The 16,254-nt window shown below is 52.5% G+C and overlaps 1 long non-coding RNA gene across 4 annotated transcripts in view; it reads right to left on the minus strand.

The window, feature by feature from the left end:
• Positions 1-969: 969 nt before the first annotated feature.
• Positions 970-16,254, minus strand: part of LOC109495178 — a 117,071-nt gene continuing 101,786 nt past the window's right edge. For 3 of the 4 annotated variants that reach the window (XR_006591104.1, XR_006591102.1, XR_006591101.1), the window contains 4 exons: positions 10,984-11,084; positions 8,264-8,415; positions 5,000-5,073; positions 2,096-3,282 (listed from right to left, as the gene is read on the minus strand). This is a non-coding gene — a long non-coding RNA (uncharacterized LOC109495178). Of the gene's footprint in view, positions 2,072-2,095; positions 3,283-4,999; positions 5,074-8,263; positions 8,416-10,983; positions 11,085-16,254 lie in introns of those variants that run through there. The other variant, XR_006591103.1, reaches the window with a different exon arrangement.

Raw genomic sequence — 16,254 nt, forward strand, 5'->3', positions numbered from 1 at the left:
GTTCAACTTGAATTACAAAGGTTTACTAAACACCTAACCGCACACCCTGCACCAAGGGTACCCAGGAAAGGTATTTTCCATCTATTCGGGGAGCTCACAATTTCACGGTGAAGGAAAAACAAACAAGCAAATAAAGAAACAAATGAACAAAACAGACCACACACACCTTATAACCCCAGGGCTCAGCGCATGCAAAAAAGGGATTGAATGAATGTTTACTCAATGACCCAGAGACAAAGCCTGCCTACAGGCACCCAGACCTGAGCAATCCGGGACTGTGATTGAGCTCAGCCACCGAGGATTCTGAGGAATCTGGCTGTCAAGAAAGCAGTCAAGAAAGCATCTAGCCACAGGGAAGGAGATGAGAACTTTCAGGAAATGGCAAGAAGTTCGGTATTTCGGGAATACGTGGGTGGAAAATACCAGGAGATGATGCCAGAAAAGCAAATCACAGAGGGCCTTGAATGTCATGCTGGGAAATCTGGGTGGTTTCCCCGTAGGCCATAGGACGGCGGCAAGAGCTCTGAGCACGCGTGTTGGGGTCGGCGTGCTTTCGAAAGATCGCTCCAGAAGCACCCGGGAAGGTGGACTGGGGGAGAAGGGGCGATCGGAGACAACGGAGTCCAGTCGGAAAGCTACCGCACAAGTTTAAGCAAGAGATACGGGACCGGGGTAACGGAAAACGGAAATAGGTACGAGGTTTGGGAGACAGTCTGCAGCCAAGAGCCAGTAGTGCTTGGCAACTAATTGCACGTGACAGGGACAAGGAGTTGAAGACGGCTCCGAAGAGTGTGCAGAAAGAGCTGTGTTCCCCACCCCCACCCCTACACACCTAGTGACTTAGCAGCTCCCACCAGGATCGGGGGGTGGAGTCTATTCCTCTACCCCTTGAAACTGGTTCCGGCTCCGCCCTGCTTGGGCCCCCCCCCCCCCCCCCCCCCCCGAGCCAGAGCCAGGCTGATGTGGGGGAAGAAGACGCTGAAACCGGGTAACTCAGTGTGGGTTCCCCCAGCAACAGGCCTGCCGCAGAGATTCAAACCTACATAATCCCCTGAGGGGGTGATCTCAGGAAGCACAGGTAGGAGAGCAGGAAGCCCGCAAAGGAAACGTCATCAGGCAACTCAAGCTTAATCCTGCCGAGCCACTTCGGGAGACACCCCAAGTCCCCCTGCCCCCCGGGGGTGAAGGTCTGTGGGTGTTGCTTGGGGATTGCTGGGGAGGGCGGCCAGAAGTTCCTACGGCCTGCCTGACACATGGGTGGGGGGCGGGCAGCCTAGATGGCCCCCCGATGGGAAAACTCTCAGACAGCCACCCAGGGTGCTTTCATTTAGGGCCACCGTGCCCAGAAACGCCGCAGGCCACGGGAACGTGGGCAACAGCCAACCGTGTCTCTGGCCCCAGGAAAGCGAGGACAGGAGTTCAGATGGGGGAGCGGGGCAGGGAGGAGGACAGAAGGGTGGCCGGAGCAAGAAGATACACGGTCCGAAGAAGTAAGGTTGAACTCTGGCTCCATCTGGGGAGTGCACGCCGGCGTGAACAGAGGAACCCGAGAGGTGGGGGGCCGTGAACCCCCCAAGGGGTGTGAGGCACACGTGTCCACACACGCACGCCGCAGAGTGGAGTCTGCCATTGGTCTCAGTGTCCTGAGTCCGCAGGCGTGGGCTTACCCACCTGCCTCCCCAGGCGCGTTCTCCCTGACCCCCGCTGTCCCAGCCCAACCCACGACTTGCCTCATTGCCGATGTGCTGATCCGCAACGTGCTTCCGCCATGAGGACCAGACTCGTCTTGGTCACTCGGGCTGATACCGCAGAACACCTTACACCCAGGGGCTTCGACAATAATTGCACGTGTCTCTCAGTTCTGAAGAACTGGAGAGTCCAAGATCGAGGTGGCAGCAGACCCAGGGTCTGGAGAGAGCACTGATTTTTCTTTGTTTTCAGACAGAAGTTTCCTCCTTGCAGCCTCACGTGGCGGAGGGACCGATTTCCTGTCTCTTTCTCTTCTTCTAAAGGCGTTAATCCCATGACGGGGGGGTGGGGGGGGGAACCCACCTTCGTGACCTCATCTAACCTGTTAAAAAAAACAAGATCCAACCAAGTAAATTTGAAGACTTGAATTGGCTTTATGAAGCGATTCATCAGTCGGGCCGCATCCCACCCAGCAAGTGGAGAGATGCTCCAAGCAGGTATACGAAACAGAGGGTTTGTAAAGGGCCAGACATTAGCAGCCAAAGAAAGGATTGCTTCATCGTCCTTTTAGAGTGAGAGGAATGCAAGGTGTTTTTTTTTTAATGTTTACTTATTTTTGAGAGAAGGGCGGGGAGGGGCAGAAAGGAAGGGGAACAGAGGATCCCCAGTGGCTTCTGCTCTGACAGCCTTGAACCTGATGCGGAGCTCAAATTCACGAACCTCGAGATGATAACCTGAGTCGAAGTCGGATGTTCAACCGACTGAGTCACCGAGGTGACTCTGGGAATGTAGCATATTTGATCCTGCCGATGACCTCACAAGTGCAAGAAAATTTCAGATGGACTGCCAAAAAGTCTTATTCCTGGGGAGATTGGAGCGGTAATTAAGTCTCGGTTTGCTGTCGTGGAGGGTTAATGACTCCAATTTGGGCTTGTTTTTTCTTTTCTAACAGACCCTAATCTTACCTCCCAAAGGTCCTGCCTCCAAATGCCATCACCCTAGAGACTGGGGTTTCAACATATGAATTTAGGGGACCCACACTTCTAGTCCATAATAAGCCCTCTCCTTGAACACCAACCACCTTAGCTGGATCCCTCCCTCCTTACCTAACTCTGGCCAAACCCGTATTTCTGAAGTCAAGACGCTGCCCTGAAACGTTGGTGCCACTCAGACTCCTGAAGGTGCAATAAATCCTCTATAACCAAAGCCCCACAAAGTCACCCAACTTTGAGAAATGTCGCTCTCGGGAGATTCCTCCCGCAGCCACACGGGCCCTGCCTTTGGGGGTTTTTCCAGAAACTAGAGGCAGCTGGATGGAGCCAGAGTTTACCTGAGTCTCTTAGGCTCTGTCATTTGAGCAGCAGGCTCTCCCTCCCCCATCTCCACACCCTACTGGGACCAGTCCGGCTGTTGGGCTCACCACGTCTAACCTCCGACGGTCTCCGCCGTGTCCGTCTCCAGTGTGGTCTAGCTGTGCGCTCCTTTGGTTCCTTGGTGCGCTCCTCCATTCCGCCCTGGGTCACCAGCACCCACCCCGTGCCGTGCCAGGCACCGCTTGGGATTCAGGAGCAAGAGGGCAGAAACCCCTGTCGTCTGGAAAAGGCAGTGCACTTTTGCAGACAACAGGGAGAATGCACACAACAGCACTTTCTCACTTTCTCACCGCGAGAGCTCTGCAGCTGGCTCCAAGTAATTGCGTCAGGGTCCTTACCCAGCAAAATAAATAAATAAATAAATAAAAAATAGAAGCCTTTCTCCAACCCAGGATTGCAGGAGACAAAATGAGGGGGGAAACCAGACCTTGACTTGCTAACGCTTCCCAGCCCAGGAGGGGTTCCCGGCGACACGAGCTGGTAAAGGAGGAGGGGTCCGGCTTCCCAGCGCCCAGAATCTGAGCACAGACGCTCCAGTGGGAGGCTGCTTTCCCGTGGAGAGGCTCTGGCGAAGCGTTCGCAGCATCAGAGAGCTCTCCAAATGCCCAGTGTGACAAGCAGCCGGGTCTTATCTGAAGCGCCATGTGCTTGGCGTGAAGTCTGGCGGGGCCTGGTTCACAGGAACCCCTCCCTGAGGGCGGTGGACAAGGGCGTTTGCAGACCTACGTGCTCTTTTAATTGTTTTTTTCTTCTCTCCCCAGAAAAGCAGAAGTGAAGAGGTTTAGGGGGCCTCAGCCGGGCCCTTTCCCCATTCTCCTGGCGCTCCCACTGGTTCTGAAGCAGCCCTCGTCCCCGCCACTGTCCAGCAGCCAACGTACGAGGCTCACCGGGGCGGCAGCCAGTGTTTCCAGGCTCCCTTCCCTGGAGACAAAGAGGGCAGTCCCCTGAACAAGCAGGCAGGCTTTGGCCAGAGATCCTACAGCGGGTTCTAAAGCCACAAGCAACAAGAGAGCCCCCTTCGAGCCTGGGACGAGGGCTGCAGCCAGCCGGGATCCATTCCCCTTGTAAAGGAGCAGAGCCCAGCCCCTGTAGAGGGGGCTCCGGTCGGCTTATCCTGTCCCTTAAGGTCCTGGATTTCCCCACCTGCCACCTCGGCTCTGAACAGTATCATGCTGGATTCACCTACTCCCCATCCCTGGAAAGAGATGTAACAAAGGTTACTGAGTGGCAGTGGAGCTTGTTCCTGGAGAGCAGAGGAATTTGCAACCCGGGACATGCACGCTTGGGGAAACCAAGGCACGTTTGGAGAACAGAGCGGGAGAGCTGTCCTTCCACAGAGGAAAGGAGGAGCTGGGAGGGAGGGGTTTGGAACAAAAGCTGATACAGGAGGGAAATGAGAGTTACAGGTGGTGACGGTTTCTCATTGGCTACTAGCTGCTGCAGGGCGGAGAGGAAACCCTTCTTCCTGCGGGATCCAGGGAGGTGGCTGAGAGATCTCCCTTCCTGGCTTCCCCACTGCCTTGGGAACGAGGTTTCCTTCATTCACATGCACGCAGCGCCAAACACGGGTGCAATGATGGTCCGCGGGTCCTACCTTCCCTTGAAGATGCCTGCTATGGCACAATGTCTGCGCTGAAGGTCCCGCCACCAAAGACCCAAGTGGGACTTCTGACTGTAATAGCAAATGCGCTCCTAAGGCCCGGCCTTGCTCCAATCCCTTCTACGCTGTAACTCATTTATTCCTCACCAACCCCCAGCGAGGGGAGTGGGGGCACCTGCCCCGCTCACAGATGTGGGAAATGAAGTGCAGCTCAGTTCTGGGCTTCCCCAATGTCACCAGCTAGCTAGCACGGGGTGGGCGCCCCTCTGCTGTTCCTCATTCCCCAGCGGGGGCTCTGTGCCCTGCACCCCGGGACCGCGAGTGCCAGGGCCCTCACCTTGGACTCTAGTTGCTATGGGTCTGAGGTCCGCGGAGGGCTCTCGGGATCCCCTTGCTGAGCCCGCAGAGGTCCTGGGATGAAAGGAATTATGTTAAGCGTCAGCATGTTTTTCTTGTTAGATCGTCCATGCTTGCCTTTCCGCGCATGCCCATTTCAGTCTCTCCTTTTCCTTTCCAGACCCCAGGAGCCAGAAACAAACACACACAGTCTTCGCATCGATGTAAATAACCATTGGTTTTATTGAACCCATCTGCTCTGGCTATTGGTTGAAATCACAGCTCTGGAGTGTTCGCCAAGCCCCCCTTGGGCATCAGGTTTAGCTGCTTTCCTCCCCGGGCACGTCCGCTGTGCTCCCTTCCAGAAGGACCCGCACTGCAGAAGCTGTGGGCTCATTTTCTTGGTATCCTTAGAGCCCAAAGTCTAGCCGTTTTCTCCTCGCTAACAATCACGTTGTCTCTCTCTCCTCCCTCCTGTCACCCCAAAAAGCTGCTTCCTTCCTCCTAGTCCTGCAGACTGCCCAGCCCCATCGTTCTGTCCTGAGACCTTAGGTTTGAAGGTAGACAGAGCCAATGCGAGCTGGAGCCACGGCCTCTGGTGCCCGCCAGCCCCACCCTGGCCCCTGTGCAGCTGTATGTTGCTTCTCCCCTTGAACTGAGCACTTCCCTTGTAAATAACTCTTAACAATTACGGCTCAATGTACCAGGCATTTGTTATGTGATAGACGCTGGACGCCTCTGCAAGTTTTGTTTTGTTTACCCTCATAACCACCTCCAGGAAACAGAGGCACGCATAGAGGTGAACCATCTACACAAGATCATACGGCTGGGAAGAAGAGGGGGCCCCTGGATCTGAACCCCGCAGTCTGGGTCTCGTGTGAAACTTGTGTGGCTGATCCTTCGTCTTCTGGTTGCGTCGCCTTTCGCTTTCTGGGTTTTGGTGGGTTGTGTTGGCACCTTTTCCTTATTTTCTGTATCCCCAGTGTCGCTCATGATTTGACCCTATGTTACAGTCAGTGGCCTCATCCTTACTTCCTCTCCTGCCTCTTGCCCCCTACCTCCAATCAGTCGTCAAGTCCTGTGGATCCATTCCTTTCGGAAATATTTAGTGAGCACCTACTATGTGCCAAGCACACAGTAGGGGAACGTGATCGATGGAGTCCCATGCAGGGGGTTCTTTCTGTCCAGTCGCTGTGCCTCTTACCCCTATATCTTCTACCCTCTGCCCTAGCCCTCATTCAGGTGATTTGCACACTCATCGGTGGAATCGCCCCCCACCCCACTCCCCGCGGTGCATTTTGCCTTTCTCTGCACGTGGCTGACAAATAAATCTTACATAAGCCCACCTCAGAGCAGGTCTTAGCTAGCGCCTTCGCCCGGAGCTCAGACTCCAATATTCTCTACAAGATAGCATGCCAAATCCCCAGTTCTGGAGCTCTGGGCTCGCCTAGACCTATTGGTTCCTACTTGTCCAAACATTCTCCCCGCTGCACTCCTGCATTCAGGGAAAAGACAGCATTCCTCGGCGGGCGACCCGCTCTGAGCCCTCCATTGAGTCACTTCATGTGCTCCCATCGAAATGCACCTTCCCCTGACCTTCCAAATCAAAATCTCCAAAGGTGGGATCCAGGAACCTGCCTCTGAACCGTCTCCCTGGTGACCGGCATGCGGTCCACGGTCTGATACCCACTGGCCTAGGGGACAGTTCGGGAACTACACATCACCACTCCCCGCGACCTGGCTGTCCTGCCAGGCCGGGGTTCACTCTGTTCCACACAAGGGACCCACATGCCAACCCTCCCACTAGGTCTTCATCTCCAAATCCTGCCCGTCCTTCAAGGCCCGTCTCAGGTCCTTCCTATGATTCCCACCCGCCCCTCACCCCCTCTGAAATTGATCCCACTCTCTTCTTTTGCTATTGGAACAGTCAGAGGCTCTGGGTGTTTCCGTTGCATTTGCTATTTTTTAGTTGGTTTGTTTTTTAATTTTTAAAAAACTTTTATTTATTTTTGAGAGACAGAGACAGAACGCAAGCAGGGGAGGAGCAGAGAGAGAGGGAGACACGGAATTCAAAGCCGGCTCCAGGCTCCGAGCTGCAAGCACAGAGCCCGACGCGGGGCCCGAACCCACGGACCGCGAGCTCCTGACCTGAGCCAAAGTCGGCCACTCAACCAACCGAGCCACCCAGGTGCCCCTATGTTATTGTTATGTATGTGCTCTTAGCACATACTTAGCTCCAGGATAAGACTGTACACATTTCAAAGAGCTATCTCTTAATCACCTGACCAGGATGTCCCAACACAGCAGCCAAACAATCTTTAAAAATGTCTCGGTATGTCACTCTTTTGCTCAAAACCCTCCAATGGCTCCTCGTGGCATTGGGAGTGAAAGTCACAACTCCTGTGATGCCCCTTAAGGCCCCGTGTGGTTTGGTCCCCTTTACCTCTGTGACCTCCCCGCCCACCACTTGCCACCTGCCAGACCTCCAGCATGCTCCTGCCTCAGGGCCTTTGCACCGGCTGTTGAATCTGCCTAAATGCCCTAACTCGGTATAGCAGTGGCCTACTTCCCTACCTCCTTTTAGAATGCGTTCAAGTGTCACTTTCTCAAAGTGACTCCTACACTCTTGTTACTCTGCTATACTTTATATTTTGTCCATTTGCTATAAGTGGATTCATTTAAGATATTGACTGCTTCTTATCGTCACCCTCCACTGTGCTGCAGCTCCTGGTGAGTCTTCATTTTGCTCACCGCCATATCCCATGCACCCACAACAGGGCCTGGCAAGAGAAGATGCCCAGTGAATATTTGTGGAATGAATGAATAAAATAATGAGTTGGAAGTCCTCAGCCCTGGCTTAATGCTTTGCTTATCATAGGTGTTTAATTATTGATTACTGATGGGAAGACTTCAATGCCGATCCAGTCCACTTTCTGGTGACACCTGCCCAGGACAAACAGGTACAGACCTCAGTCTTTCTGCTTGCATTTTTCGGACCAAACCAGAGTCATGGATGGACACAGTCAGGAAGAAGGCACGTTCACGGCTTACTTGGCACCCTGTCCTCACGTCCATCCGAGCCAGGAGGTGGGCTTATTTGCTCTCTACCTGCCCCTGCTCTGGGGACAATTCTCACCGCAGGCAAGGACCCCAGCTTGCAGCCCTCGGGTTGATCTTGCTTCACATCCCACTCTAACCTTAGCAACCGCACCTGTTGGTGGCTGGTCTTGACCTTTTGGCCCATTCTCTTGGAGCTGTCTCTTACCCTTTCCTCCAGTCTGCGGCAGCTGCCTCCTGCTGTGCTGTCCCCAGAGCCCGGTTCTGGGCGTTAATTCCGGTCTTCTGGGTGCCACTCCTGCCCTTCTTTCTTCTTTCCCAGTGCCTGACTCCTGATTCCGTTTGCCTGGCCACTGGTGTCTGAAACACCAAGACCCACAGGTCAATAGCTCCCAAAGAGAACCACCAATCTGATTTGCAGTAGGCTCCCTGCGCATGCTTTTGAAGTTCAGGACGCCATAGCTGCCTGTCCCATCCCAGGCCAGGGCAAGGGCAGGGATGCTGGCCTCCATGTTGCCCACAACTAGGCAGGTATCTAGGTCCTGCCTTTCTTCCTCCGTTTATAATCAACCAACCACTTGTCTGCTTTCCAGGCTCACCATTCTCTGGTAGCCCTACCTCCCTGGTGTGCTCCTGCATCTAGAATCCCAGCCTTAGCCCCGTCCTGTGGACTCCGGACTCCTTTGAGTCGGCCTCTCTTTTATTCTGAGTTCTACTGTTATTCGGCACCCAGCATCTCACCACCGCGTGGACTTGGGTCCTGGGAAGCTGGAGGGAAGTGAGGAAGTGGAAAACGGAGTTGCAGGCCTGGATGGGGCCCACTCCGTGTTTCTCACAAGCCCACGCCAAGAATCGGGACCAGGAACAAAGAGAGTTTTGTGCCCTGGTGGTGGGAATGCAAATCGGTGCAGCCAGTGTGGGAAAGGGGATGGGGGGGTTCCTCAAAAAAATTAAAGAGAGGGGCGCCCGGGTGGCGCAGTCGGTTAAGCGTCCGACTTCAGCCAGGTCACGATCTCGCGGTCCGTGAGTTCGAGCCCCGCGTCGGGCTCTGGGCTGACGGCTCGGAGCCTGGAGCCTGTTTCCGATTCTGTGTCTCCCTCTCTCTCTGCCCCTCCCCCGTTCATGCTCTGTCTCTCTCTGTCCCAAAAATGAATAAACGTTGAAAAAAAAATTAAAAAAAAAAATTAAAGAGAGAATTACCATAGGATCCAGTAATTCCGGTAATTTCCCGGAGAAAATTTCGAATTCGAAAAGATGTACGTGCCGCCATGTTCATTGCAACGTCCTTTACACCAGCCAAGAGACGGAAAAAGCCCCCTGGGCTTGAATAAAGAAGGCCGAGGGGACACAAAGAGTCAGCGCTGGGGAGGAGAGGCAGAGAGAGGCCCGGGCCCTCGGGGTCACGGTGCCGCCTGCATGTACGAGTTTCCTGTTTGCTGCCATTACAAAAAGTACCACTAACGTAGTGGCTTCAGACAGCAAGGTTTCTCATCTTACAAGTATAGAGATCAGAATTCTGAAATCAGTCTCACCGGCCTAAAGTCAAGGCACCGGCAGAGCTCTGGTTCCTTCTGGAAGCTCCAAGGGGGAAATCGTTGTTGGTTTGGTTTTGTTTGTTCGTGTAGCGTATTCAGCCTCCCACACCGCCCCAGCTTCCAAAGCCCCCCCCCCCCCTCACCGTACCATGGGGCCCGCTTATCCCTTCCTAGCTTTACCTGGGAAATCCGTGTCCAGGTGAACCCCCAGGTCGGAGGGGACGCGAGGTCCCGGGGAATCTATCAGTGAAGGGACCCGTGAGCAGGGACCTCCTGCTCGGGTTTAGGAAAGTCTCCCATGCTCACTTGCATTCCCGCTTTGGAAAACCTTCTCTGCAAGTACTTCCTCTCCAGTCCCCGCTCTACACTGGTGTCTATGTGATCTGGACGGAAGAGGACGCCAATCAGCCACACCCCTCTTGACACTGCAATGGAAGGCCTCTCGGAAGAGGTGTTATTTGAAAAGACCCCTGAAGAAGGAGACGAACTATGGGGCCGGGGGGCGGGATGCTCCCAGTTGAGGGAGAAGAAGCCCAAAGGCTTGAAGAAAGAGCCCAGCAAACTGAAGAAACAGAGGGAGGCCAGCATTACGTGTGACCTTGGCGCCATGAGAGGACTCGGGGGGCGGGGCTTCTAAGAGAAACGCAGAGCTGACCATCCTATGCGCGGTGACGCGTGCGTACCGAGACTTGCGTGTATGGTATCAGATACTGTTTCAGTGCTTTGTTTACATCAGTTTAACTCTCAGAATTGTGCGTGAGTAGGTACCCTTCTCCCCGCGTCACAGCTGAGACAACTGAGACACAGAGAGGTTAGGTCAGTTGCCAAACACGCAGAGCTAACAGGTGGTGGAGGCCGGAACTCGAACCCAGGCCATCTGGTTGCGCAGTCCCTGTTTTAAGCACGGGGGCTGTACTTCCTTTCCTGAGGACCTGACACAAAAAGATCACTCTGGGTGTGCTGGGCGGGGGGAGGCGTGAAGAGGTGCACAGAGGATCATCACACCCGGTACGGTACCATATGATGGATACGTGTCTTTGTACACTTGTCCGAACCCATAGCACGCACACCGCCAAGACAACCTATGGGTGATGATGACGTGTCCATGGAGGGTCATCGATTGTAACAAACACACCACTCCGGGGGGGCATGTTGGTGATGGGGAGGCCAGGCATGGGGGAGGCCAGGGGGGTAAGTAGGAAAATCTCCACACCTTCCTGTTAATTTTGCTGTGAACCTAAGACTTCTTGAAAAAACAGAAACTTAAAAAAAAAAAAAGTCCAGGATACAGAAATTAAATGACGCAGCCCTTCAGTTCCTAGGTATTTACCCAAGAGAAGTAAAAATGCATGCCTACAGAAATACCCGAACACGAACGTTCTTAGCAACTTACCAACTTGGAGGGCGTGTCTGTACTTCTTCACGGTAGCCAGAAACTAAAATCAATGTGAACGTCCCGCTTAGGGGAGATGATCAACAAATCGCAGTCTATTCCTATAATGGGATATCAATAACAAAAAGAAACAGACTATTGATACACAGTAAAAAAAAAAAAAAAAAGAAGAAGAAGAAGAAAAGGAAAGAAAAGAAAAGAAAAGGTACAATCTCAAAAACAAGCCTTCTGATTTGGTGGATCGTGGAGAGGTGAAGCGAGAGAACAGACGGCCGAATTAAGAGGGTCTTGCAGCGTCTAGGTAAGACATGTGGTGCCAGGCCTGCGGTGGTAGCAGCGAAAACAGAGGAAAATGAATGGAATTAAGAGAGATTTGAGATCTGGAAGAAATCAAGGCTGATTCCTGGGTTTTGAACTTCAGCAACAGAGTGGATGGTGATGCCTTTACTGAGAGAGGAGCAGGATTGGCGGGGCTGGTCCCCAAGCCCGGTATCCTTGCCCTTGGGTAGTCTCTGAGCCCGCGCCAACCCTCAGCCCCACTCTAGAGAAGGGCCAGCGCCCAGATGCCAAGGTTAGCCTGCACTGGCGGGCCCATGCCAAGAACCACAAAAGCCTCATTTTATTTAAAACACGGGGCTTGGCAGAATTCCCTACCTAGACAGAGACAACCCATTACTTCATCTCGGGAGCTGCATTACAGCCTCTGTTTTCGTGTATCTATTAGCCAGGCCTCTCAGCCGAAAATCCAACCATTCCATCAATCACTCCCCCCACCCCCGCCCCTCGCCCCGAGGCAGCAGAGGCCGGGATCCCGCAGTGGACATCCGACATCCCAAGACGTTTGCAACTGGGACCAAGCCCCACAGACTTTCCTGTTTGTGCACAGGGGGCCTCGTTGCTTTCTATTTTTAATTAAAAACAGATTTTTATCAAACCCCCCAAAATCTTTTGGGGGAACTGTAATTTTGCTTCCAATCTTCTTATTTAATACTCCCCTAATGCCCATAAAAAGCTTTGGAGTTTCAGCTCATGATTTGAATCTTTACAGATAATTAGCTAGCAGGGTGACTTGGAGAGAGAAGCAGGTATATATTTTCACAACTTGGCCGGGAGTGGGTGGGTGAACCGTGGGAGAATCATCCCCAGGCAGTCTTGGGACATCTCCGCTCCCGAAACATAAACACGCAATTCATTTAAAGGCACGATCATTCAGACTCCTTAATTGCTGCCAAAAAAAACCGCTTTCCCCTCTCACTTCTGAGGCACCTTATTCTAATGCCTCTTGGCTCTCCCGCCTCGACTTCCCCCTGCACGACCCCCACCCAGCGTTTCACTGACCCTGCTCCCCAGCACCGTGGCTCCTCCCACTCGCCCCTCACTCCCCATGGACAGGCCTCTCCTGTGTCTCCCTGCCCTCCTGCTCCTCCCCCTTCTCCATTTCTCCCCCTTTCAGACCCGGCGACTATTGTCACCCCCTTCTCTGTGGGTCAGGAACTGTGTTTTCACATATGTACTTATAAGCCTTACAGTAATCACAAGAAATAATAGCGTTACACACACACACACAACCACACATGTACTCATTCACACTATACACACACACACACACACACACACACACACACACACACAAACACGCTTTGACATTTAAAGAATCTGAGGCTCCTAGAGGTTAGAAAATGTACTCAAGCCCATTCATTTCTACTTTACTTTTTCTCCTTTTCCACTTCTCCTTCACATATGATAGATAGATGATAGATAGATAGATAGATACACAGAAGGACAGACAGACTGACAGAAGGGCAGACATTAGCATAGTTAGATAATAAAAGAAAGCTAGGGAGACACACAAAGACATAGGTGATATAGAAATAGATGGATAGGTGGATGGATGATACATGGATGATGGATGGATGGAAAAATTATAGACGGGTAGGTGAATGGACAGATGGATGGATGGACAGATCTACTGATCAGTTGACAGATGATAGATGGGTGGATGGGTGGATGGGTGGATGGATGGATAAATTATAGACGGGTAGGTGAATGGACAGATGGATGGATGGATAGATCTACTGATCAGTTGATAGATGATAGATGGGTGGATGGGTGGATGGAAGGATGGATGGATAAATTATAGATGGGTAGGTGAATGGACAGATGGATGGATGGACAGATCTACTGATCAGTTGATAGATGATAGATGGGTGGATGGGTGGATGGGCGGATGGGTAGATGGGTGGATGGATGGGTGGATGGAAGGGTGGATGGAAGGATGAATGGATGGATGGATGGATGGATGGATGAATTATAGACAGTTGGGGAATGGACAGATGGATGGATGGGTAGATCTATTGATCAGTTGATAGATGATAGATGGGTGGATGGGTGGATGGATGGATGGTTGGATAAATTATAGACGGGTAGGTGAATGGACAGATGGATGGATGGATAGATCTACTGATCAGTTGATAGATGATAGATGGGTGGATGGGTCGATGGAAGGATGGATGGATGGATGGATAAATTGTAGATGGGTAGGTGAATGGACAGATGGATGGATGGGTAGATCTACTGAGCAGTTGACAGATGATAGATGGGTGGATGGGTGGATGGATGGATGATAAATAGACAGGGGGAAGAAGTGGGACTTGAGCAGCTGGCAAAAAATTAACCAAATACCTCACTCCACCTTTTTGTCCATCTTCTCATGAAGCCCTCTCAGTAACATTTCCCCCCTCCACCTTTCATCTCTGTGCTAGCTTACCGCTAGTTCAGTGAAAACTCCTTGAGGTAGATTTTAAAGGCTGGAAACAAGAAAGTAACGAAGAGGCCACTTGACTGCCCAGGTGTGAATCAGGACACATGAGATGGTGGGTGTGAAGGCTGTTTCTTGAAACACAGTGAGGCTCTCAAAGGTGGGAAGGTGTCAGAATCATCCATAACTGAACAGAGTTCAAGGGCCCAGGGAAGGTGGCTTATACCAGTGGTTTTCCACCTCACTGTGCATTTGAATCACCCAGATGGCTTCTCAAAATACAGACTGTTGGTTCGATAAGTAGGGCCCGAGAATGCACATTTCCGGCAAGTTCCTAGACGCTGCTGCTGCTGGACCAGGGACCTCCCTCGAAGGACCTTTGCTTCTCGCAAATTCTTTGCAGTGATCAAAGGTTAATTTGGCTGTTATGGTGATGTTCCATCATGTCTCTTTTAATTAAACTGTGTAATCCGGCACATTTGCAAATGAAGGAAACAATGCTGGTTCGATTGTTTCCGAGGTCGAGTCAAGATTTCAGAGGATGACCGATTGGAAATGATCCACTGAACTCCCCACCCCCCGTGTTTTCTGACACCGTCTGGAACTCTCATCCCTGCCCGCCACGGTCCTAACCCACCGGCCTCCTCGTCCTGCGTGATGAGAGCAAAATCTTGTCCGTCTTGCTTTCCATTGGAACTCTGAGCTAAAACTCTATCTGGAATGTGTGTGTGTGCGCGCGCGCCCGTGTGTCTGTACGCGTATATAGACTCACACAATGTAAAAACGTGTGTGAGTGCTGCGCCTGGTGAACGAATGAGCCGGTGAATGGATAGGTTGCCCTGTACAATAAGACTGCCATGAAATGGGCAGGAGAACGGGCTCAGAGATGGCCCACCTGGGCTGGAGGCCCCGTTCCACCATAGAGAGTGGCTGTGCCACTCAGGGCTCAGAGCCCTGAGCAGGAAATCTCTGATACACCATTGCTCCTTATCCTAACAGGACCCCCTTCCCCAGGCGGGGTCCCTTCTGTAAGTACATTTAGCTCCTCGACGGAAGGCATCTGGCCTCCCCAGCCCTATGCTCATTTGGCACCAGCTCAGAAGAGCCCCAGTGAAGTGGAAAAGTCCTTCCAGCAGTATAAAAACTACTCGTATTGATCTCCCCCTTACCGTAGCGCCTCTCTCTCTCTCTCTCTCTCTCTCCATTCCTGGTGTTTCTTGCTCTTCTGATTGTACACACCCTCCCGTAGGCTTCACGCTTGACACGAGATCCCCTGGACTTTGCAAAGAGAGCGTGTGACCCTCCCCACTGTGTCACATTCAACATTGTTTCTCGCAGCCGGGAACCTAATTGACAAGGCCCAGCGCGTAATGAGAAAGGGGGTCCTTGGGTTCAAAAGTGATCAGGAATGTCAGGACAGGGACAGTGGAGCATGGAAGCACGTGCAGGACCCTTGACGTGTGGGCTCCTGGATAAATTTCTGCACAGAGCAGAGAGACTCCGCATCCTACCCGCCGCCCCAGCTCTGGGGGAGCTCTGTCCTCATCTGACATTTTGTCTAAGGCCCTTACAGGGTGGCCCTTGAATTTATCTCCCTCATGGGCGTTCTTCGGTTTCCAGTACAAGTGTTTCTTGCCTGCCAGTCCTGTGGGGTCCCTTTGAAGTAGCTTCTCAAGTGGCCCTCCCTGACCTGATAGAATACTCAAACAGGTGGCTAAAAGAAACCCCTCAGGGGACGGTTCGCATCCCCTTCCTTCCCTGCCTCGCCTCAACCGCTGACTCCTGGCAGAAACGGTGTTCGTTCTCCCTCCAGAGCAGTGGGCGTCGTGAAATGGACTTGAACGGAGCTGCTCGCAGGTGCCCGCCGAGACGGGCATTTTTCCTCTTCCGGTGAAGGAAAACAGTGAAGTCCTGGGAACCACACCCCGATTCTCAAAATGGGTCAGCTCATTATCGGCAGGCATTCTCAGAGGCCGCAAGGGGAAAACAAGTCAAATACAAAACGGCTATTAACTTCCCCAAGTTGCAGACCAGCTGGGGAAATTAGGAAAACTAATAGAAAAATAAATCTTGCGACCCTGACAACGAGGCGACTCACAAATGGAAAAGAGGAGATCAGTCACAGGGGGAGGGTCGTTTCCCTCGGACAGCACCTGTCTAGTGGGGCTGCATTCCGGATCCCCCTGGGGAAAGGTTAAGGAGAATTAAAGAGGGTTCTGGAATCGGGTTGCACCTTAAAATCAAGCAGGGAGCTTTAAAAAAATGTTTTTTAATGTTTTTATTTATTTTTGAGAGAGGGAGAGACAGAGACAGAGTGCCAACAGGGAAAAGGCAGAGAGAGAGGGAGACACAGAATCCGAAGCAGGCTCCGGGCTCTGAACTGTCAGCACAGAGCCCAACGCGGGACTCGAACTCACCAACCTCACGAACCGAGAATCATGACCCGAGCCGAGGTTGGATGCCTAACGGACTGAGCCACTCAGGTGCCCCTCAAGTTGGGAGCTTTTAAACCA

Source organism: Felis catus, chromosome E3 (assembly GCF_018350175.1).
Source record: "Felis catus isolate Fca126 chromosome E3, F.catus_Fca126_mat1.0, whole genome shotgun sequence".
Classification (NCBI taxonomy): domain Eukaryota; kingdom Metazoa; phylum Chordata; class Mammalia; order Carnivora; family Felidae; genus Felis; species Felis catus.